The sequence below is a fragment of the Delphinapterus leucas genome, chromosome X (assembly GCF_059928025.1).
Source record: "Delphinapterus leucas isolate spDelLeu-1000000601 "Yukka" chromosome X, BTC_Dleu_Yukka2, whole genome shotgun sequence".
Lineage (NCBI taxonomy): Eukaryota > Metazoa > Chordata > Mammalia > Artiodactyla > Monodontidae > Delphinapterus > Delphinapterus leucas.
In genome coordinates this window covers 43,524,487-43,546,827 of record NC_143150.1, presented here as the reverse complement: position 1 = coordinate 43,546,827, position 22,341 = coordinate 43,524,487, and the positions used below count along the sequence as shown (strand labels likewise).

At 47.2% G+C, this 22,341-nt stretch overlaps 1 pseudogene across 1 annotated transcript; it reads right to left on the bottom strand.

The window, feature by feature from the left end:
* Window positions 1–507: 507 nt before the first annotated feature.
* On the bottom strand, window positions 508–11,686 carry LOC149744224 (nuclear RNA export factor 2-like; annotated as a pseudogene). Its single transcript, XR_016391437.1, has 20 exons — window positions 11,492–11,686; window positions 9,665–9,833; window positions 9,052–9,235; window positions 8,665–8,818; window positions 7,972–8,055; window positions 7,750–7,854; window positions 7,553–7,633; window positions 7,345–7,414; window positions 7,110–7,198; window positions 6,883–6,990; window positions 6,589–6,698; window positions 4,755–4,791; window positions 4,304–4,372; window positions 4,165–4,220; window positions 3,914–4,021; window positions 3,749–3,807; window positions 3,525–3,640; window positions 3,387–3,429; window positions 2,648–2,720; window positions 508–2,110 (listed from the first exon to the last, which is right to left on the bottom strand). The product of XR_016391437.1 is annotated as a nuclear RNA export factor 2-like (transcript).
* Window positions 11,687–22,341: the final 10,655 nt, after the last annotated feature.

The following is a 22,341-nucleotide window of genomic DNA, read 5'->3' as shown; positions in this document are numbered from 1 at the left end:
TATATATGTATATATAAATATATATATATGTATATATATATATATATATATATATATATATACACATACTGGATTCACTTTCTTACACAGCAGAAACTAACACAACGTTGTAAAGCAATTATACTCCAATAAAGATGTTAAAAAAAAAAAGTTGTCCTGCACACTAAGGAAGGGGGACTCTGAGGTAAAGAAGGAAGTGCCTGCCTCTCAGAGGTATGTCATCTCCACGTTTTTACCTGACATATTGTACTTTTATCACTAATGACTTTATACATTTCCTATACACAGCCCGTCGATACACACACACAAACACACACACACACAGAGATATGCTGTCAATTCCATTTGGTTCTACTTTACCTCCCCCGTGAAACTGAGCACAATGAATGCTTTTCCAAGTTAATGAATGCATGTGCACATGTATGTGCACTATCATATTCATCAATAGGGGTTTTGAGGGAGTACCCCTTGGGCCTGTTATATCCGGGGAGAACAAAAGGACCATTTCTCCAGGCCTGGAAGCCCACTGTCTAAAAGGGAGGCTGCTCCACTGTCCTCTAGAGAGGGCGAGGGATGGAACCTCATTCCCAAACTCCCACTTACCTGGATAGGTGATAGAAGCTATATGAGGAGGAGTTTGTCATCTGTGAAATGGGACTAATCTTTAACACAGAGCTGTCCTGACGGGTGAATGAGAAAACCTGGGGCTAAGGCAGGCACTGTGGAAAGGTGTTTCTCATTGTTTCTCCTAATGAGAATATAGATATCTTTATGAAGGAAGCAAATCTCTCTCTGGTATGCCTTGAGTTCAAAGTTTTAATGACAGAAGGATCTCTAGTTTCGTGGGAGACTCAGAAGCTCCTAAGAGCTGCTCAACATCGTGCCTCTGAGCAGACCCTAACCCAGTTCCCCATGCTGGGAAGACAGGCTTGCCTTTGATTCACCTAGCGAGCTCAGTGAGCGATGGCACCAGGGCAGCAAGCCGTAGTGTTTGCCTAACTGCTGCTCCTGGACTGCTCCGCCTGTTAATACGTTTATAGGAAAATTCTAGACCTGTCTCCCATTCAACAGTGCAGGGGTCCTCAGATCATGCATCATCCAGCCACGTCACACCACAGTTTCAACCATCTGCTGCCTCCCTGTGAGACAAAAACCTAAAAAGTACTACCATTTCATTGAAATACAATTGTCCCTTCTTTCATTCACTAATAACTAAATATATATTCGGCTTAAAATTTATACTATTCCATTTGAGGTGTCTCATTAGCTCTGTAGTAGAAATAAGATAAGAAGGAAAATTAATATATGGGCAAATTTAAGAGTTAAAAATGAGCTGAGATGGCTCCTTCACATTAGCTGTTAAATTGCTCAAGTTTCAAGGCACTGAAGATTAAATAATCCCTCCTTGGACCCCTCTTCCCCATTCAGCCACAAGCCTCTCTTTCTCATTGTCTCAGTCTCTCTATTTCCTTCTCTCTCTCTCTCTCTCATGATGAGATCTCATTTTCTGTAGATAAATATAGAAATATATAAACGTGCATAATAAATATGTAAACACCTACGTAAGCAAACTTACAGGAAGATATGATGAAGGTGAAAACATTCAACGGTTACCTCTGGGAGGTATGTTTTGGGGTAATGATTCTTTTCCCCTCCACATACACTGTGATATATACAGTGGAATGAACCTCATGCACACTCCTGAACACCCAACTGTCTGTTAATACAGAAGCAGCATCCATGAAATTAATAAAAATAATACAAGGCTGCTCAAAATAACTAGGTAGCTTTATATGTACCACGAATGAAATGGTCAGATTAAAAATGACTGAAATAAACAAGGAAAACAAATTACCTTCAAGTTCCCATTAATCACTCCTCTACTCCTCCCAGCTCCCTCCTATCCCCATGCAACCCCAGCACTCACTTCTGAGACCACTAGCGGTTCATCTCAGATGGGGTGGAGGATGCCTGCATGATGTCCTGCTGCTGCTGGGAGAGGGGGTGCATGGAGCTGGAGGTGGGTGTAGGCAGTGGGATGGAGAACACACTCCGGGTCTCACTGGGGTCGGCATCCCTCACAAACAGCTCGTCATTCACGATGCACAGACTGAAGGAAAAATGGGCCCTCAGACAACTGATGGATGCACACCCACACCCCCAATACTGACTCTGCTCCCACTGGCACTCAGCAACCAAATTCCTTCCACGTCCCTCCTGTGTCTGTCTCCCAGGTTCCTTGACTGGTACCTCTGCCCCTCCCCGCAGAGCCCACCTTTGGAGGGACTGTCTACCACCTTCACTTGATTTATAGGTTCATCCCCAACCCAGGGGCAATTTCGCATTTACCCTTTACCACAGTGCAAGGAGTGGACAGTCTGATCCCCATTCTCGGAAGATGACACTGAGTCACACAGAGGTCATGTGAATTGACCAAGGTCACACAGCGAGTGAGTGTTGGGTCAAGGAGTGAACGCATAGGCCGATTCCAGGCCCATACTCTTCTTAACCACTAAGCTACACTGCTCCTGGGATCCCCCTGCTGGCTTTCCACAATGCCGAGTAAACCTAAGGTCTGCACCACCACATTCCCACGCCGCTGAGTCCAGGCGGGGATAGGCATTCCCACCCACAACAGGGCTCTCACCTGGCGCAGCGGGCAGGGGTAGCGATGAAGGTCCGGGTGAAGGCACGCACACAGCCCTTAGAACTTCCTTCCACTTCAACAGCAAACAAACAACAGTACCCCTTAGAGCCACACGTGCTGTACATGCTCACATGGCGGTCCCCAGTCAGGGTGTGACTGGACACTCATGCTGAGAGGGCAGTTGTTCATGGGGGCCAGGGTGTCGGGAATGGGGAGGGCAACTGTAGGAGCAGTCTGCGCCCAGTGACAGGGCCCCTGACGACCACTACACAAGTTCACGGGATGCATTTTTCACAGGCGCCCAAGAGGTGGATACTACTACCCCATTTTGCAAATGAGGAAACTGAGACCTTAGGTAACGGCCCAAGTTCTCAGAGTAAGTATCTGGGTTGAGAGCCACCAAACGCCACAGCCTGTGTCCCCAACACCCAGGGTGTGCAGGGCAGACAGGCATGGACACAGCTCAGACCTGGATTGTCTGTGGGAAGCCTGAGGGCAGGAGAACACAGTGGGGAAGGGGAGGGGAGAGGAGGGGAGGGGAGGTGGGGGAGGGCAGGTGGGGAGGGGAGGGGTGGAATGCAGGGAAGGGAAGGGAAGGGACAGGAGGGGGAGGGGAAGGGAAGGGAAGAGAAGGGGAAGGGAAGGGAAGGGGTCAGGGAAGCTAGGTGGTTCTGGGAGTGAGCCTGGCCAGGGGGAAGCAGCAGTGGGGCATCTGCGCTGGGGGTCTACACACACTCACCTGCCTTGAACACCCCACTGACGGAGAAGCAGAGCAATGATTTCTGAAAGGGAAGAGCCCAGGCGCCCAGTCACCACCTCCACCTCCCACCCACCTGCGGCTTCCTGGGCCCGCCCGAGGGAGGAAGCAGGCGCTCACCATCTGGAACCACGTGTCCACCACGAAGGAGCTGAAGGCATGCTGAGTCTTGGGCAACACACAGAGAGTGTGCACAATGACACGTTTTGTGTGCTTCAGCAGCTGGACCCGCAGGTCTGTGAGGGGAGGGGAAGCGAGCGAAGGTCAGGGGCTGCCACGCCCTGGGCCCTATGATTGACCCCTTCACCGCCCTTTCCCACCCAGTCTTCCCATCACACACTCACGGGGGTCCTTGAGCTTCTTCATATTCCTGCTGTCCTTGAAATACTCGCACAAGCTGCTTCTAGGAGACAAAGAGCAACAGTGGGTGGTGGGTGTTTGCAGGAGCTGGCCTGTGTCTGCTGGGGAGCCACACGGCCCAGGAGCACAGCCTGTGCTGTGATACTCACGGGGCTGGGTCCTCGGGGTGGAAGGGAATCGTCAGGGAGAAGCAGGCCTCCTCGTGATAAGCACCCGCGAGAACCTGTCTGTCTCCATAGTCATGGATCAAGTAGTACCTAAGGAGGAGCAATGAAGACAGTCTATCTCTGTGGTCTGGACCTCAAATGAGACTTGAAAACTCCCCTGAGCAGACCTGTGCTTAGGTGGCCTCACCTGTCCTAGCCCTCCCTCCCTTGCTCAGCTTCCCTGAGGTACTTACTGCTTCAGGAATTGCAGGACTAGGCTCTTCAGCTCATCAGATCCAAAGTAGCTTCCCTGGAATCAAATGGCACTTGAGACTATGCAGTAGATAAAGCCTCCCTGCAACACCCCAAATGTTGTTTGATCCTCTTCCTCACCTTGCAGAGCTTTACTATGTAGGGAGTGTCAACGTCAACGGTCACTGGTGACGGTAACTCCTGGCCATCCTGGAGAAGGGAAGAGGAAGTCAGGAGTGGAGACCAGGGGAGTGGTGCTGGATGATCCGGAAAAAGGATGGGCCCAGGAGGGTGAGGGTCAGAGGTCAGGTGTGAAAGGGCCCTGGAAATTCCATGGGAAAGCTTACAGTGGATGTCTTCATCATGAGGTCCTGGAAGTCTCTAGTGTTATATTCAACTTGTGTGTGTGCGTGTGTGTACTTATGGGTATTTTTCCAGCAAGTATATCCATGTCATTTTCAGAAGTCCATGTCCCCCAAAATGCTTAAGGTTCTGATGCTAATATGTGATCTAGGCAAGACCCAAAGGGCTTGAGGGCAGGTGCAGAGGCCACCGACATTCGAAAGAGACAATGATTTTCGTAGGCACTTACCAGGCGTAACAACTTCGGGAAACATTCTCTGATGGCCCTGTCCAAAACCAAAAATAGAGAACAGGTGGTTGATAGTTCAAGGTTGCAATGCTTCCTTTGAGTTAAAACAGTAATACCATAAACAGAGATCAGTGTGTTCTGGCCACCAGCAGCACCCTTTGCCCACCTCTGCTCCTGATTTTAGGGGTTTTCAGTCCACTTGCCTGTTGAGCACTGAGCATCTGTCATCTTACTGTCTGAAAGGCACTGTCTCCTCATCTCTCTCAGTACCTTCACTTTAATATTCCTTCCCTCCCTCCCTTCCTCTCCATCGCCTAGGTAGCTCCCACCCAGACTACTCGGACTCCCTTCTCCAGTGCCACAGGGACCAGCATTTCAAACCCGTGCTGCAGGGCTTCCTTCTCCTCCCTCCCTTCCTCCAGGGCCCCACTGAAGGCTGTGGGGAGAAGAGGGGATGGAGTGGGAGCCCGGGGCTCTGCTACCTCACTGGGGGTCCAGCACTCTGGCAAGACCCGGACACCCCCCAGGGATGGCCCAGGATGCTGGGCCCGCGAGGTGAGTGAGGTGGGGCTCAAGGAGGGAGATGGAGGGGATGAAGACAGAAAGGGAGTGAAGGTAGGAAGGGAGAGATGAGAGAGACATAGGGGCACAGAGACAGGGGAGAGAGAGGCAACAAAGGGAAGGGAAAGAAGCTCTCCCGTGGTCGGGGTCAGGGAAGAAGAGAGAAGAAAGGGGAAACGGCACACCTGTTGCGGCTCTTCACCTGCCCCAGAATCGCCCAAAAACACCAGGTAGGAATGGAAAATATGCACATGTTGGGCTGGGGGCCCACTGGATGCTAGCTGAAACTTTGTCACCTGTGTGAGCTCAGCCAGACTTGGGCATGGGAAACCGAGCAGCCATGGGGGCAGATCTTCCTCAGAAAGAGGAGAGGGTCAGGTCCCAGCTCAGTATGGGGCTGAGGATCCATGGCCCCCTCTGATGATCACCGTCTTCTCTCCCGATGACCCCTGCACCTCTCTGAGTTGGTTCTTTATCTGAGGAATCATACCTGTCTCAGGCTGCCCAGGGCTCCTGTGAAGGACCAGGCGGGATGATGTGACGTGTGCAGGGAGGGATGGGAAGTGCCCCTCAGAGGCCTGTCCTTCTGTCTCCTCTACCACCTCTGCCCTCTGCCTTCCACTCCTGCCTCAGGAAGCCCTCCGATCACTGGCGGGGGCCCACGTCTGGCCCCTTGACTCAGGGAGCCCTGCTTTTTCCCAAGGAGGGTCCAGCTCCTGGCACTGGGCCAGCAGAATGGATGTCATGACAGCAGCCACCCATGGCCTCAGCCCTCAGCATGGCACAGGAAAGCCCCCATGTCAACCTGGGAGAGGAGGGGGGATCCTTTTGGAGGAAGGGGAAGAGGGCCCCTCTCAGAACGGGGGAGGCAAACCCCATCTCAGCACGAAGAAGGAAGGCTTCTCTCAGCAAGAGGCCCTGGACTGGAGTACCCTTCTCAGTCCAGGGCGCCAGCATCTGGATCAAGGCTGGTCGCTCCTGGTCCTGGTGAGGAGGAGAAGCCCTGCTTCCTGGGGCACACTCTTGGGAGGTCTTGCTGGAATATAGCTGGGCGCAGAGAGCTGGCAACAGACCCCAGAGCGCCTGCAGAGGTGAGCAGGTCAGGGGAAGGAAACTCCTCACCGGTGATAGGCACAGAGAGAGCAGAAGGTGGGGCCTGTGATCCTCCCAGAAGACCAGGGCTGCCACCTTTGGCAAAGAGGCACTGTCATAGATAGTCTAGGCTCCCATGGGTGAAGGTCACCAAGAAGGGTGACAGGGTGTTCACACTGACCTTACATAGGTGGACTGGTCCGGGAAGGTGTCACACAATGGGTTCCCTTGCAGCCACAGCTCTTCAAGCTTCAGCCCTTGCATCTTGCTCAACTCCCACACAGACGTCAGCTGAGAAATATGGGGCAGAAGTGGGAAAAGGAATCCCAGGGAAAGAGGGACATCCAGATCCCTGCACCCCCAGACCCCTCCCTCCCACACAGGTACCTTCACCTGCCTCCTGTCATCACTCTGATGGCCACTAACATGCCCCCCCTACTCTCAACCCAACTTTGACCTGGCTCCCTCTTCTCACCTCATTTTTGGAGAGGTTCAGGATCTTGACCGTGGGGGCCATCTGTATAATGTCAGACAGGCCATCCAGCTGGTACAGTTTGTTGCTGCTCAAGTTCAAGGACAACAGCTTTGGGGCAAGAAGAGGTAGAGTGAAGGTTACTATCTAGGACCTTGGAGACAAATGTGCCCTCCACCCCATCTCTTCTACGCCCTACCCTAATACCAGCACTGGGCCTACAGCCTCACCTCAGGGAAATACTTTTCGATGACCTGCAGGGTGGCAGCCATGCAGCTTCTTCGATTCAGAAATATATCAATATCATAGCCCACCAAGTCTTCAGGAAGGAGAGGGGAGGGAATAGGATGGCTGAGTGGGGTGTGGGGCCAGCACCAGCCCCTCCCCACGTTACCATCCCTAAGTCTCCCTCCAGGAAGAACCCTCTGCCCTCACCCGCCCTAGAATTACTGCTGTCAGCAGTACCTGGGTCAAGGCGGAGCCTCTGGAGATCAAGAGCTTGCTGGGAGACATCAAATCGTTTGCTCAAGGTCAGCTGCGGAGAGAGAGATGGAGAGAGTCGCTCTGAGGCTGTGGTGGTGGCAGGGAAATCGGGGGCGAGGGGGACGGGGGTCTGGAGGAAGGAGAGTTGGGTCGGAGCGCTGGCACACTACTTGCCGTGAGTCTCCATTACCTTTAGCTGCTCCATTTCTTCTGGCTTCAACTTATCCCGCACAGAGTAGGGAACAGCGGAGGGGCTGACAAAGACAGGTATCTGCAGGAAGAAGAGGTGGGGTAAGCACCAGGAACTCTAGTTCCAAAGAAGACAACCAGCCCCTGGCCTGTACTCCTTCCTCAGGATGAGGTACACGTAACGCCCTCGACACACACCTTTCGGCTCTCCTCGTCACGAATCTTGTAGCTGACATCCATCAATGCAGAGGCAGTGCTAGCTTCCTGGACAAAGAACTGAGCCCCATTTTGCATAAAGTGGAACTACAGGGATTGAATGCAACAGCAATAGAATCAGAAGCCAACAGACCCTGCAGAACCAGGTCTCTCTCTCTCCCCCTTCCCTGTGCCCACGCGTCTGGCTTCGGCATCCTCTCTTACGTCCACTGGAGTGAAGGGGACACTGCAATGGCTCTGGATTGACTTCATTAGCCATGTCTTGTCATACTTTATCCCACAAGGAATCTAAAGATGAAAAGAAGGCATGGGAGAGAGGACAGACAACAGGGAATTTAGGCTGGAGGACGAAACTTTTCTTTTCTTTTCCGGCCTTCTACTGAGCTTGAAAGGGCTTGTAAAGAAGGGACCACTGGCATGATTTCTTATGGGTGTGCGTAATATGGATTTCCTAAATACTCTTTCTCTCCAGTCAAACTCTCTTCCACATAATCAAGGTGTCAGAGATGATCTTCCTTTTATAAATTTCCAGGAGATCCTACCAAGCGCACACACTGCTTGTCCCTCAGACAAGGTCTCCAGAGGCTCGACTCTCTGTCTCCCACACTCAGCTTGCCAAACTGAGACCTCCAATGTGGAGTTGCTCCATATCCTTGGCAGTAGTTTCCACCTTTGCTTTGAGACGGGCTCCTCCGTTCTCCTCACGGTCAGCCTGTTCCCTTTACATTGCTTCTCTGAACCTGCCCTTAGATGAACAAGACTGTTAACTCCTGGTAATAAAAAGGACAGATTACAAACTGTCCCCAGTGAAAGAAACCAGCATCTCTACATGGGACCAACACAACTCCCCCTGCCTTTTCTCTCCTGCACATTCCATACATTTTTCAGGATACTCACTGTGACCCTGAACCAGCTCCCTGGGGTTCCATCTTGTGTGTTCTCCCCCATTTCTCTCTCCAGAGGTTTTCTGTTTCTCCACACAGTAGTATGCATGTGGCCTTCACTGTGCCATCTCACTCCTCTCTTGTTGCCTCGGATGGTACAGTTAGAGCTGCAGGGGGCATGTGGAGAGAAGGACGGTGAGTGGCCATAAGTGCTAAGAAAGTCTTCTGTACACCCTCGTCTCTTTGACACCAGCACTACAATTAGGATTGCTCAACCATTATTTCACTTCTAGCATGCTTCAGTTTTGTAGTGAGAGAAGAAAAACAAGTCCACGGAGCATGAGAGAGGTGCATAGTCCCAGGGGCTGCTGTGCACAAACCCTGCTGCCTGGCCACTTACTGTCTTACTTCGGGGTCCTCCTGGACATCCCTCTTCACCACGTTTCCATCATCCTCCTGGAGGTGTGAGGGCTGAGGCTCACATCTATCATGTTCATAATGAGGGCACCTCTCGCCAGAATTACCTGGGAAATAACTCCAACCTTTCTTTCTTCCTTGGGGTGGTCTACCACCATCACCGTATTCTGAAAAGAGGAACAAAAATACAAGTTTGCAGACACATCTGTGGTCCACATACCACGTACCATGTGTTAGGCTAACAGCATGGTAGGGCAGGCAAAGTGCCAACCTGGCCTAAGGGACCAGTCCCACAAGCCTCGGAAAGGACACTCTTCTGCCTGTCCAGAGAGGACAGCCTTATCCGACAGATGGCACTATCAGGGGAAGAATCGAGGAGGAGCAGGATGAGGAAGAGGACGACAAGGAGGACAAAGAGGGAGGAGAAGAGGAGGGAGGAGAGGACAACTGCACTGAAACTTTTAAAACAGTGGAGCAGGACTGATAAAGAACCGAGGTGTATGCATCCATGGGTTAGACTGGACACCAGTCATATACACCAGGAAGGCACCCGAATCTTGCCTTCTCTCAGGACTTTCCAGCAACCACACCAATACCTGTCTCGTGCTTCCCAAATCCAATGAGCCACCAAACCGATTCCACTAACAACCAGCAAGCTAGCTGGACTTCCTTTGCCAGTGCACTTGGAGCTTTAATGTCAGGTGGCACTGATGTAACGGCCTCCTGAACTGTCTCCCTCCCTCCAGCCTTGCCCTGAACAATACTCTGTTGGAAAAAGCCAGAGTGAGCTCTCTATTGGGCCAGCCTGAAATGCCTTTCAGCTCAGCAGGCAACTCTTCCTAACTTCAGCCCTTTTATAACAAGGGTGTGAATGATAACCTGGAATGATGTGTCAACCACCATTTCCCAGTGTTTAGGGATTCTTCTTTTTCCTTTCTATTACTGGTGGCTAATTTGATTCCATCATGGCCAGGGAACACACTCTGGGAGATTTCAAGTGTTGTTTTTTTTGTTTTTAAATAACTTTATTTCTTTATTTATGGCTGCGTTGGGTCTTCGTTGCTGCACACGGGCTTTCTCTACTTGCGGCGAGCGGGGGCTACTCTTCGTTGTGGCGCACGGGCTTCCCGTTGCGGCGGCTTCTCTTGTGGCGGAGCTTGGGCTCTAGGCACGCGGGCTTCAGTAGTTGTGGCACGCGGGCTCAGTAGTTGTGGCTCGAGGGCTCTAGAGTGCAGGTTCAGTAGTTGAAGCGCACGGGCTTAGCTGCTCCGCAGCATGTGTGATCTTCCTGACCGGGACTCGAACCTCTGTCCCCTGCACTGGCAGGCGGATTCTTAACCAGCACACCACCAGAGAAGTCCCTCAATTCTTTCTGAATTTACTGATGCTTGTCTGATGGTCGAGGAGATGGTCTAACTTGGTGAATGTTACAGAGACCCTCGGGGAAAAACCTGTACTCTGCTGTTGGTGGGCGGACTGTTCTCTTTAAGTCATGCAGATCTCGTTAGTTTACTGTGTTATTCAAGTCTCCTATATCCTTGCTGATTTCCTCTCTAGTAATTCTGTCACTTGCTAAGAGGGAGGTGGGTGTGGAAGGCCCCCACTATAAATATAGATCTGGCTCTTTCTCCTTTCAGCTCCACCCGTTTTTCCTTCGTGTACTTTGAGGCTCTGTTGTTTGGTGCGTACACATTTAGGAACTTTATGTCTCCCTGGTGTCCTGATCCTTTCATCATTCTGTAAGGCCTCTCTTTGGCTCTTGCTCATTTTCTTTACTCTGACATCTACTGTACTGGATACTGAAGCTACAGCCACGCTTAGAAAGTGTCCTGGTTATATCTCACCTTGTCTTCACTCCTAGGAGTTGTGTTGCTGTTCACCCCTCCACCCACAAGTTCTCCCCTCCAACATATCTAATTCACCATGGGAAAAGATTTGGAAGTTTTTCGGCACCTGCAGAAATAAGATCGTGTCAATTCTCTCTCCCATGGGTGAATTCACTATGGATATTTTATTTTTAACGCATTCCACTGAAACAGTGAACCAGCAGATAATCATACCAGTGGCTTGTGGGGAGGGAGGATTATGGTAATTACACTGATAGAAACCAGCTTCCTTTGGGTTGTAATACTTAAAGTCCTCTAGGTTTGTGTGCTGTGCCTTTTGTACATTAACTATTCCATGTTGTCTCAGGGCACGCTTATGAGTAAAGATCCGCCCACTGCTGATCACTCCACGATGGACTGATTACAACCAGGCCTCAGATGAACTCCTCTGGGGAGCCCTTGCTTTCCCTGTGTGGCCCGCTGTCAGGGCAATCCTGCTACTCACAACCTTGGGACTTTCCGTGTGTGGCACTGGAAGTGAAAGGAAACACAGATAGGGCATTTGACCCACAAATGCCACTTGCTCAGTCCCCAAACCTCGGAGGGGGCCTGGCGTGCTCTCTTTCTCCCACACTCCACATCCAACTGGTCAGGAGATTCTCTCGGCCCCTCTCTCAAAGTATGTCCAGAAGCCAGCCACTTCTCACCACCTTCATTACCACCACCCTGGCCAAGATACCAACAGCTACCTCCTGGACTGTACTGCTGTCCAGCTGGCCCCTCTGCTTTCATCCTGGCTCCCTTACCTGTCTCTTTTCAACCCAGCAGCAGAGAGCAAGTCAAATCATTTCACTGCTCTTCTCAACACCACATAACAGTGGTTTGAAGCCCACCAACATGTTCAAAAGCCAGGAGTTCATAATGACACTCATCAACAATAACAACAACAAAGAGGAACCTTATTGGTGACCTTTGGAGAATGCCGGGCAACCAACTCGTTTTCAGGAAAATCCAGCAATGAAAGGGAAAAATTCACATTTTAAAGGGAGCAGTAAGGGCATGTGGTCTATGTACGGTGTATAGGAAGAGTCAGAGTCATTTGCAAGAACCCACTTTCCTTCCGAAATAACGTTGCCGAGGGGAAAGCGTAAAAGGGAGCTATATAGCAGCTACCGCAGTCCCCCGGCTGACCAACTACGTCGGGTGCCTGAACAGGGCTAGAGACCTCCCTCATCAAGGTGATTCAGACACAAGCAATCTCAGACATCGACTTGTCAAGTATTTGATAGAATAATCCAGTGAAGCTCTGTCACTTACTGCGTATGTGATTTTAGGCGAGTAGTTTACCTCTCTGAGCCTCAATTCCATCGTGCGGTAGTGCTGTTTGCCATGTGTTTCCATTTGTCCCTGTTCCGGCGACCTGGAAGAGCTGTACTTCTTGACCTCCTTTGTTTGGACAGGGCTGTGTATGTGACTGGTTCTGGCTAATGGGCTGTGAGTGACATGTGCTATTTCTGGGCCAGAACATATGCTTGTTGGATTGAGACCTTGCAGGGTCCTCTTCCCCTCAGGCACAGAGACTGACAACTTTCTAGATGACGGCTGCTCTGTCAGTTTGGGCCTCCAAGTCATTCCAGTAAGAATGGCTCAGACCCCCAAAGTCTACCATCCTGTGAGGGGCATGCACCTGCCATGGACATGTAGTCCAAGTGAGGAATAAGCCCCTGAGATACGGGGACTGTCTATTACCACAGCATAATCTAGCCTATCTTGATTCTTGTATCTTATCTGTAAATTAAACTAACATCCTCTCAGGATTTTTCTGAGGATTAAATGAGAAAACTGGTATGACAAGGTTGCCACAGTGCTTGACATAAAACAGGAACTCAAAAAACGGCAGCTATAATGATTAAATAGTAATAACAAACTAGTTTTGAAAAAGTGTGGAAAATTGGTATAAAATGAGAGCTATTTCATCCACTCATCCTTACGGGTAAGTTGTATCATCTCTTCAAGAGTGGGGCATTTTATTTTAATTTTAAGACTCCCTAATGACTAGCACATATGCACTTATTGCTTGCCGTCATGATATCAGAAACATAAATTGAGGTTATATGTAAAGAATGAAAAACTGGAAAGATTAAGCAAAAGAGAGAATGACTAATGACATAAGATAGCATGAGCTAGCAATAAGTGGTTTCTTAATGAGAAGAACATATTATAATTATTAGTAAGCATACATTCTTCTTAGTAAACAAAGGTACAAGGTATTAATGCGGCAGAAGAGATTTACTTTGAACAGGCTTTCCCAAAAGGTTTCCTGAGGAACACTAGTACTTTCCACAGTGGTCTGTGGAAAAATGTTCCATTCCCATATAGTTTGAGGAAACTACCTGCTACAGACTGAATGTTTATGTACCAACCTAGTCTCCAAGGTGACAGTATTTGCAGGTAAAGTCTTTGGTAGGTGATTAGGTCACGAGGGAGGTGCCGTCATGAATGGGATTAGTGCCTTTACAAAAGAGGACCCAGAGAGCTCCCTTACCCTTTCTGCCATGTGAGGATACAGCGTGAAGACAGCCCTTTATGAACCAGGAAGCAGGCTCTCACCAGACACTGAACCTACTGGTGCCTTGATTTTGGACTTCACAGACTCCAGAACCGTGAAAAATAAATTCTTGTCATTTGTAAGCCACCCGGTCCACGGTGTTCTAGTACAGCAGCCTGAACAAGCTAAGACACTACCCTATTCTTTGAGATTCAAGTGGCATATTATCTTAAAAATATGACAATATAGAAATCCTTTTTACCTTCATTATTGTATGTCCCATATTTCTTCAATGGATAAAAACATTTCTGTTGCTGCTGTCTGTCAGACATAGTGTCTTGTAGAGCAAACCTGAAAGTGCTGAAATGAGAGGAAAGAAATGGCTATTATATAATACAAAATATATGTATCACCCCTTTAACCATCTCTCAAACCACATTTAAATCCCTCACAAATGTAAACACCATCTTTTACTTGCTGCATTTTACTCATTAAGTACCATCTACGTGATTTTTGTGAAATGTATCATCTATAATTTTACTTAATATGGTTTTCTTAAATAAATTCACTGCTTTTTCCCACATGAAGGAAAGGGGAGAGCTTTCAAGGAATGTGACAAGGAATGGTTAGAAAATCAGGAGGAAAATCAGAAGCCAATAGTGTCTGGCTGGACTAATATAAGCCATTTAGAGAGTCCAAGCAGAAAAAGATTATGGCATCCCACCCCCCACACACTTTGAAAAGCTACTGATCGGCAAAGCAAATACAGAAAACAAATTCTGAACCTTAACGTGCTGGCTACTTCCACACTTTTACTGAAAAAATATCAAATTAAACAAAGTCTCTCTCCTTGCCTCTCTCTACAGAACAAATTAAGAGACAGAAATTCACATCAGATTGGAAATCATCGATACGAACTGGCATCTAGGATTTCTCTGGTGTTCCTAATAACAAACGTGGTCTGAGGAGCGCAGAGGACGCCATCACATGGCAGGCAGTGAATACGAATATGGAAGAGAGATAAGCAAGAGTAGGGCTTTAATGTGGGGGTTGGGAACGAAGGGGGAACGGAGGGGTCCACCCAGTTTCCCGAGCCTAGCTGCCGAGAGCAGCCCATGAACGCCTGCCGCCCGCTGTCCCGCCAATTCTGAGTAAACCTCTAGTACCGGCGGGCGCCCCTCCTACCGGACTACAGCCTACCGTCTACCACCTACCGTGGCAGGATATGAAAGTCGGTGGAAAGGTTGGCATCAGAGCCAGAGCCTCATCAAAGTTCCCCCTCAGCCAGGACAAGTACCTTAATTCTAAAGGTCTTCTTCACCTCTTGGTCTGACTCCTCAGAAGGCTAAGCCGAGCTACCCACCGTTCGGCAGGCTCTCCACACGCTGAAAGGGCGCCCCCCTCGGTCGCGACCTTACGGCGTCACGTGACTGCAGGACCTACGTAACGTAACGTAACGTAACGTAACGTAACGTAATGCGCCGCTGTGGGGCCCTACCTGACTTCCAGGGGCTTGGCTGGCGGAGGCCACAGAGTAGAAGGATGCAGGTGACCTCAGGGTTCAGGAGCTCTCAATCGTGAACTGTGACCGAGAGAACTGAGCCTCAGGAGACCACAGCATGTCCCATGACCGCAGAATATACACAACCAACAGCCGAAGGGTAGGTGCGGTGTTCACATGACGGCAGGCACTTTGCCTGCCATGTGATGGTAGCGGCCACATCCGTGTTGACTCAGGGATCTGAAGATTCTGGTAGCCAGCAATCTTCACGAGATAGAGATGGCTGAGCCTGATGTGTGACCAAGGGGATATGTGACCGACCATAGCATCCATATGACTCTCAGAAGCAGGTCACCTTTGTGACTTGGAGGGCTGAGGCTTCCACATGCCGCTAGCTAGTGAGGGCCACATGACAGGATGAATCCACATGATGGGCAGGGTTTAGGAGTCTGCCATGCTCTAGCAACTTGAAAAGCTGGATCTACCACATGATCATAGTGGCAATAGGTCCAGAGAGACTACACGAGCTCAGGGTTTAAGGGCCCATGGTGCTGACATGGCCAGTAGGTCTGGGCCTGCCACATAACTGTCAGGGCCCGCCACTTGATGGCCGCATCCGCGTGACCATAGCCTTAGGAGCCCACGGTGCTCAAAAGCTGGGTCAGCCTCCTGAGTGTAGGATAGTGACAGTAGGGTTGTCCCGGCTGCATGTTTCAGGAGGCCGTTCTCTTCACGAGACCTGGAGATCTGAGATTGCCCACATTCCTGGGCTTCCCGTTGATGGTGGTGCCTCCGGATGATCTTCCTCAGAACACAAGCTGGCTTCACCTGCCCCAACCCCCTTTTAATGTGCTAATGTGCTTCTTTCGTGTGCTAATTCTTTTTCCTAATAATACGTGAAATTCAACACATAAATTAACACATAGCAATGGACTAGGTCCTCCCTAAATCCATAACCATTGCCATAATTTAGGGACCACTTCAAAAACCTAAGCGGTGGGTACAGGTAAGCTTTGTTGCCGCAATTTCATGCAAGTCTAAGAGAAATTAAAGCAAACTCAATAAGTGAATTTTAGCTGTTAATTTGAAAAACAAATGTATATAATGATTACTATGTGTCAGGCACTTTAAAACGTCAACCCCTTTAATACTGGCAATTCTATAAATGAGGTACTATGATTATTATTCCAGTTTTCAAAGATGAGAAAGTGGAAGCCCAGATGTGTTAAGTCACTTGCCTAAGAGGTAACCGAACCTATAGGTGCCAAACCAGGGTTTACTCCCAGGCACCCTGGCTCCAGACTTTGTGTTTTGATCACCCACAAGAGTCTCCAAAGAAAATTAAGAATAATTCAGCCGTCCTTATTCAGACTAACTGGAAAGCCATCCGCAGTTACTGAAAAGTTGAGATCATAGAGGACCTTTTTAAAGTGCCATTTAAATAATTTCCAGTACTACCAGTAATTAGAACTAATCCAAGCTGAAGCCAGGTAAGGCCCTCGGATTCATTTTAAGGTATAAATATAAACATCCTTAATAAGTGAAGTATTTCTATATATAAAAGTTGGTATAAAATGCTAGACGTTAGTTGAAAACGTTTTCTTCTTTTATTTTTAAACATTCTAAAGAGAAATATTGCAGACTTTATGGCTCTTTTTCTCTAAAGAGAAATATTGCAGACTTTATGGCTCTTTACGGAATTCCAAAAGTTAAAAGTGAGCAGAATCTGAATTTGATATTACCGCATTTATATTTTTGTTTGCATCTTCCTAGAAAGGACAGAGAAAGGGAAAGGAGAATATACAATATAGTTTTGGTGTTTCTTTTCTTATTGCAGTTTTACAAACACCTCTTTTGCTGATTTGTACGGAAAACTGAAGATCTGTCTGTATATCCAAAACAGATTTGATGTGATCTTGCCTGTTTGCTGGCTTAGGCAAACTTAATGCTATACAAGCAGTGGGATTATTTTGCTGGCACCCTGCAACGTGGCATGGCTACATAAATAACCTGAAGAAAACACAACAGACCAAATTTTGCACCATGGTTAAATTTGAATATACTAGTAAGGATAACAGACTGTGTTTGTAGTTCTAAGCCTGTTGAAGGAAGTAGTGATTTTTTGGAGTGACTCTGTTTGGGCACATTGCTGTTACTTAGATAATTTTGGAAAATTATTTATGGGACACATGTAAATGCAGGGTATGAAAACGGAGCCACGTGTTTACAATAGAGCCTATTATGAAACCTCAAGATGGATTTAGGAAGCATCTATATACAATCACTGGATGGAATCCGACATCAAGACCTGATGTCTGTTCCAACTGTAGCTTACGTAATGGACAAATCCACTAATGGTGATTGAGGTCAACTTCTTTCACCAAAAGGCAAACCCTGGAGTTCTAATTATAACTTTACTTGGGAAGGGTCAGATATTCTCCTGTCAGAACTAAAGGTCGTATCATTTATTCTTTCCCTGCGATGATTACCAGGAGTTATTTTAGGATTTAAAAATATATTTAGTTACACCAGTGGGTGCCCGTCAGCTCTTTGTAACATACATTGGGGAAGGGATGCTAAGGCTATGGGTAAACACCTGTATGAACACAACTTATATGAGCTAGGTAGTTTAGGTACTGCATGTATCAGGTGCTGTGTTTGTTTAGGTGAGGCAGGCTGATAAGCTATTCTTCTTGAATGTTGTTTGGCAAGGTTTACTGGGAACAACTTTTACTTCTTTTATATTTCTGTTTTGGGGTGGACGTTTAGGAGGTCAGTGCTAGTGGCTTTGTTTAACACAGAGAAATGGGAAAGGAGAATAACAGACATTTGTGATGCTGCTAAATTAAACACAAATACTCAAATGCTTTTGGTTCAAACACAAATATGTACAACTCAAGTAGAGATCCTATGTGAATTTACTTTCAGAAAGTAAAATTGACTTCATCTGGTAACATTATCCAAGAGAACTTATGAGATATTGCTGTGCCTTTATAGAAATGGTAATCGAAACATGTTTTTATTTGTTCCTTTAAGGAGCTCGTTAATTAACTAGAAGTGACTTTACTGTCAGTGTCAAGCAATGGGAAAGAAGAGAAACAATTGTAGATAGTGCTCCCTGTCAGAGTACTCAGTGTGCTCCCTTCCCCCAGCACAGTGTAAATTTTAACAGCTCTAGGTGATGAGCCCATTCTTGGGGACTACCACAGCCTCTAAACAGAAAATTACATCCACCGTGAAAACTCCTTTTGAGGCCAAAGGATGGAAAGGGGCGAGAAGGCAGGGATTCCTTACAGGGTTTTTGCTCATAAACTATGTCATTTGTGATGGTATGATTCTCTGGTACAGTTTGAAAATCGCATCCGCGTGAAAACCACTTAACAATTAAATAAGTGTGTTTCAAGGCTTTAAAAATTATTAGACAGGGAGAATTGAAGTGGTCCTAGCTTGGCTCTTGTTATCCACTCATTGTAACTATTTTTTTGCCACACACCCCCAAATAATTCTAACTATAGTCTTTGAAAGCATTGTGAGATGGGTTTTTATGTAAACAGCCACATTGTTTTCTTGTTACGATATCACACTGCCATCTACTGCTGGTGGATATGTTCCCATATGATGTAAATGAGTGACCTTTGCCAGTTTCCGTTAGAATAAAAGCAGGCTTTGAGGACTAAGTTCTATCAATGAACTTTGCATTTCCATAACATCACCAGATGATTTTTAATTATCTACTTCATGTAGCCTCTTTGGGTCCAATGATAATCTAAAATGTACATGATGCTCTACCTTTTTTTTCCCACAAAATCTGGGAAAACATTGCATATCCTGTGCTCTCTAAAATCTGACAGGCACTTGCAATAGTTGACTATCACTGGATTCTGAAATTCTAATTTAGTCTAGTGTATCTGTTTTTATATGGGACACTTTGATGCAGTTCAAAGTCTCCCAAATAGGGAGGGGAATCAAGATGGTGGAGTAGGAGTATGTGGAGCTCACCTCTCCCCACAAACACAATAAAAATAACCCTACATGTGAGGCAATTCTCACAGAAAGCCAACTGGAAACTGGCAGAAGATCTCCTACACAACCAAAGCGGCAAGGAATATCTCTACGTATCCAGGAAGGACAGAAAAAACTTTTAAAGGCATGAGGACGGTCCTGGCACCCCTGGGAGAGATCTGTAAAGGAGGAAAGATACACATAGGCAGACGCTTGCCCCGGGGATCCCCCTTGCCTGCTGGAAAAGCCGCTGGGATAGTTGGAGGGGCTGCAAAAGCCTAAATTCTACTCACAAAGAGTGCATGCATGCTGGCTTGCTAACAATCAGGGCAGAGAGAGACTGGCACTGGCGGCTGTTGCCTTGCTGCACTTCCCAACCCAAAGCACACACAAGGTGGTGGGGCCTCAGATGCACACAGCAGCTGAGCATTGAATCTTAGGTATACAGGTCCAGGGAGAGGACTTGATCTAGATGTGTCGAGACAGCCCGGAGGGCCTGGGGTACGGTCTGGGCCAAACCAAGGAGCCCATGGTGAGCCCACACATAGTGGGGGCATGTCCTGCCACAGTGCCCATTGTCAGTGTGCACACAGCGGGAGCAGGTCTGGCCAAGGTGGACTTTGCCAGCACATGCACCAGATGGCACCATGGAAAGGCACAGCAGCTGGGCACTGCATCTCGGTTGGACGGGCTCTTGGCAGCAGTATGCAGCCGTTCATTTCACGGTGGGAGCACACTTGCTCCGCTCACACTACACCATAGCTTGGAGCCAGATCTGGAGCTGACAGGTCCTGGGAGAGGTCTGCCACAGAGGAAGCCCAGGTTCCAGGCAGCGGCACAACCACCTCAATTCCTGCAGCCACAGGGCCCCGGCCGCCAGCACCAGCCTACTCCACACCACAGCCCAGCACTAGGTCTGGGATGAAAACACAACAGAGAAAGGGATGCAACCTTGGGCTGCTTCTGGGCAGGACCATAGATGCCTGCACGGGAGGCACATAGGTTTGTGGTGACCACACGGACCTCATTAGCTTCAGTGGTCACCTCCTTTGCATCTGGGCATGTGCTCAGGGGCAATGGAACCTGACTGAACCTGACCCTCAGGGCTCCTACTCCAACAGCTGGGAAGCAGACCCCAGCCCCAACAGGGCTGTGACAGCCATCGAGCAAAGAGGAGGCCCCAGCCAACAACCAGTGCAGGCTCTGGTCAACACAACTCCAAACACACCCCCTATCAAGGGAACAAGGGCCAGCACACTTTAAGGAAATACATGGCAAGTACCCACACCAAAACCAGCCCTTGCAGGAAAAATATTGGACTCATACCGTCTACACAGGGATCCTCCAACCTAAAAACACCCCTTCAAGAACACAGTAGATTCATGCTTCTCCTAAATTCAGAGAGAAAGAAAGTTAAGTGGAATGAAAAACAGAGGAACTCTTCCCAACGAAAAGAACAAGAGAAATCCCCTGAAGGAACAAATAATGAAAGAGACCTCACCAGTCTACTAGTCCCCAGATTCAGAAAGGAGGTAAGAGAAAGGCTAAAGAAATTAAGAAAGATTATTGATAGACATGCAGATCTCTGCAACAAGGAACTAGAAACTCTAAAGAGAAATCAATCAAAACTAGACAACTCAATTGCCAAGACAAAAAACAAACTAAAAGCAATAAATAGCAGACTAACCAAAGCAGAAGAATAAATAAGTGATCTGGAAGATAGAGTAATGGAAATCACCAAATCAGAACCGCAGACAGGAAGACAAATTTTTAAAAATGAAGAAAACATATGAGACATTATATAAGAAATATATGAAACATTATATTATCCTTTATATAGGATAATATAAAGCATGCGTAATATGCATAATCATAGGCATAATGTGCGCAGTCATATGCATAATAGGGGTACCAGAAGAAGAGGAGAGAGCAAAGGGGATAGAAAATGTATTTGAAGAAATTATGGCTGAAAACTTCCCAAACCTAAAGAAGAAAACCGATATCCAGGTACAGGAAGCACAGAGGGTCCCACACAAGAAGAACCCAAATAGAGTGACACCAAGACGTAGCATAATTAAAATGGCCAAAGGGAAATATATAGAGAACTACAAAGTCAACTGGGAAACAAGGTTTAAAATGGCAGTAAGTACATACTTATCAATAATTACTTTAAATGTCAGTGGACTAAATGCTCCCATCAAAAGACAGAGTGGCTGAATGGATAAAAAAACAAAATAAAACAAGAATGTACAATATGCTGCCTATAAGAGACTCACTTCAGGGCACAAGACACAGACAGATTGAAAGTGAGGAGATAGAAAGCTATTTCATGCAAATGGAAACAACAAGAAAGCGGGCTTAGCAGTACAGATATCAGACAAAATAGACTTAAAACAAAGTCCATAAAGACAAAGAAGGACATTATATAATGTAAAGGGATCAATAAAGAAGAGGATGTTACACTAGTTCGCATATATACAGGCAATATATGAGCACCTAAATATATAAAACAAATAGTTACAAACGTAAAGGGAGAAATTAACAGGAATACTATGATACTAGGAGACTTTAACACCTCACTGACATCAATGGACACATCTTCCAGACAGAAAACCAACACAGCAACAGAGGCCCTAAATGACACAGTAGACCACTTGGACTTAATTTATATCTACAGGACACTACATCACCCCCATAAACAGAATACACATTCTTTTCAAGCGTTCAAGGAACGACCTCTAGGAGAGGCCACATACTAGGTCAAAAAACAAACCTCAACACAATTAAGAGGATAGAAATGACTTCACGCATCTTTTATAACCACAGTGTTATGAAACTAGAAATCAACCACAGAAAGAAAAATGGGAAAACAACGAATACATGGAGACTGCACAACATGCTACCAAAAAACCAGTGGGTCAGTGATGAAATCAAAGAAGAAATCAGGAAATACCTCAAAACAAATGACAATGAAAACACAACCGTCCAAAATCTATGTGATGCAGCAAAAGCAGTTCTCATAGGGAAGTACATAGCGATTCAGGCCTTCCTCAAGGAACAAGAAAAATCTCAAATAAACAGAAAGAGGAAAAGAATTAGAAAAGGAAGAATCAAAAAAATCCCAAAGTCAGTTCTTTGGGAGAGAGCAGAGGGAAAGAAATAAAATAGAGGTAAAAATAGAAAAGATCAATAAAACCAAGGGCTAGATTTTTGAAAAGACAAAGAATATCAACAAACTTCTAGCCAGGCTCACCAAGAAAATAAGAGAAAGGGCTCAAATAAACAAACTAAGAAATGAAACAGAAGCAACAACCAATACCACAAAAAACAAAAAAAAGCCACAAAAACCAAAACACATAAGAGAATACTATGAACAGTGATATGCCAACAACTAGA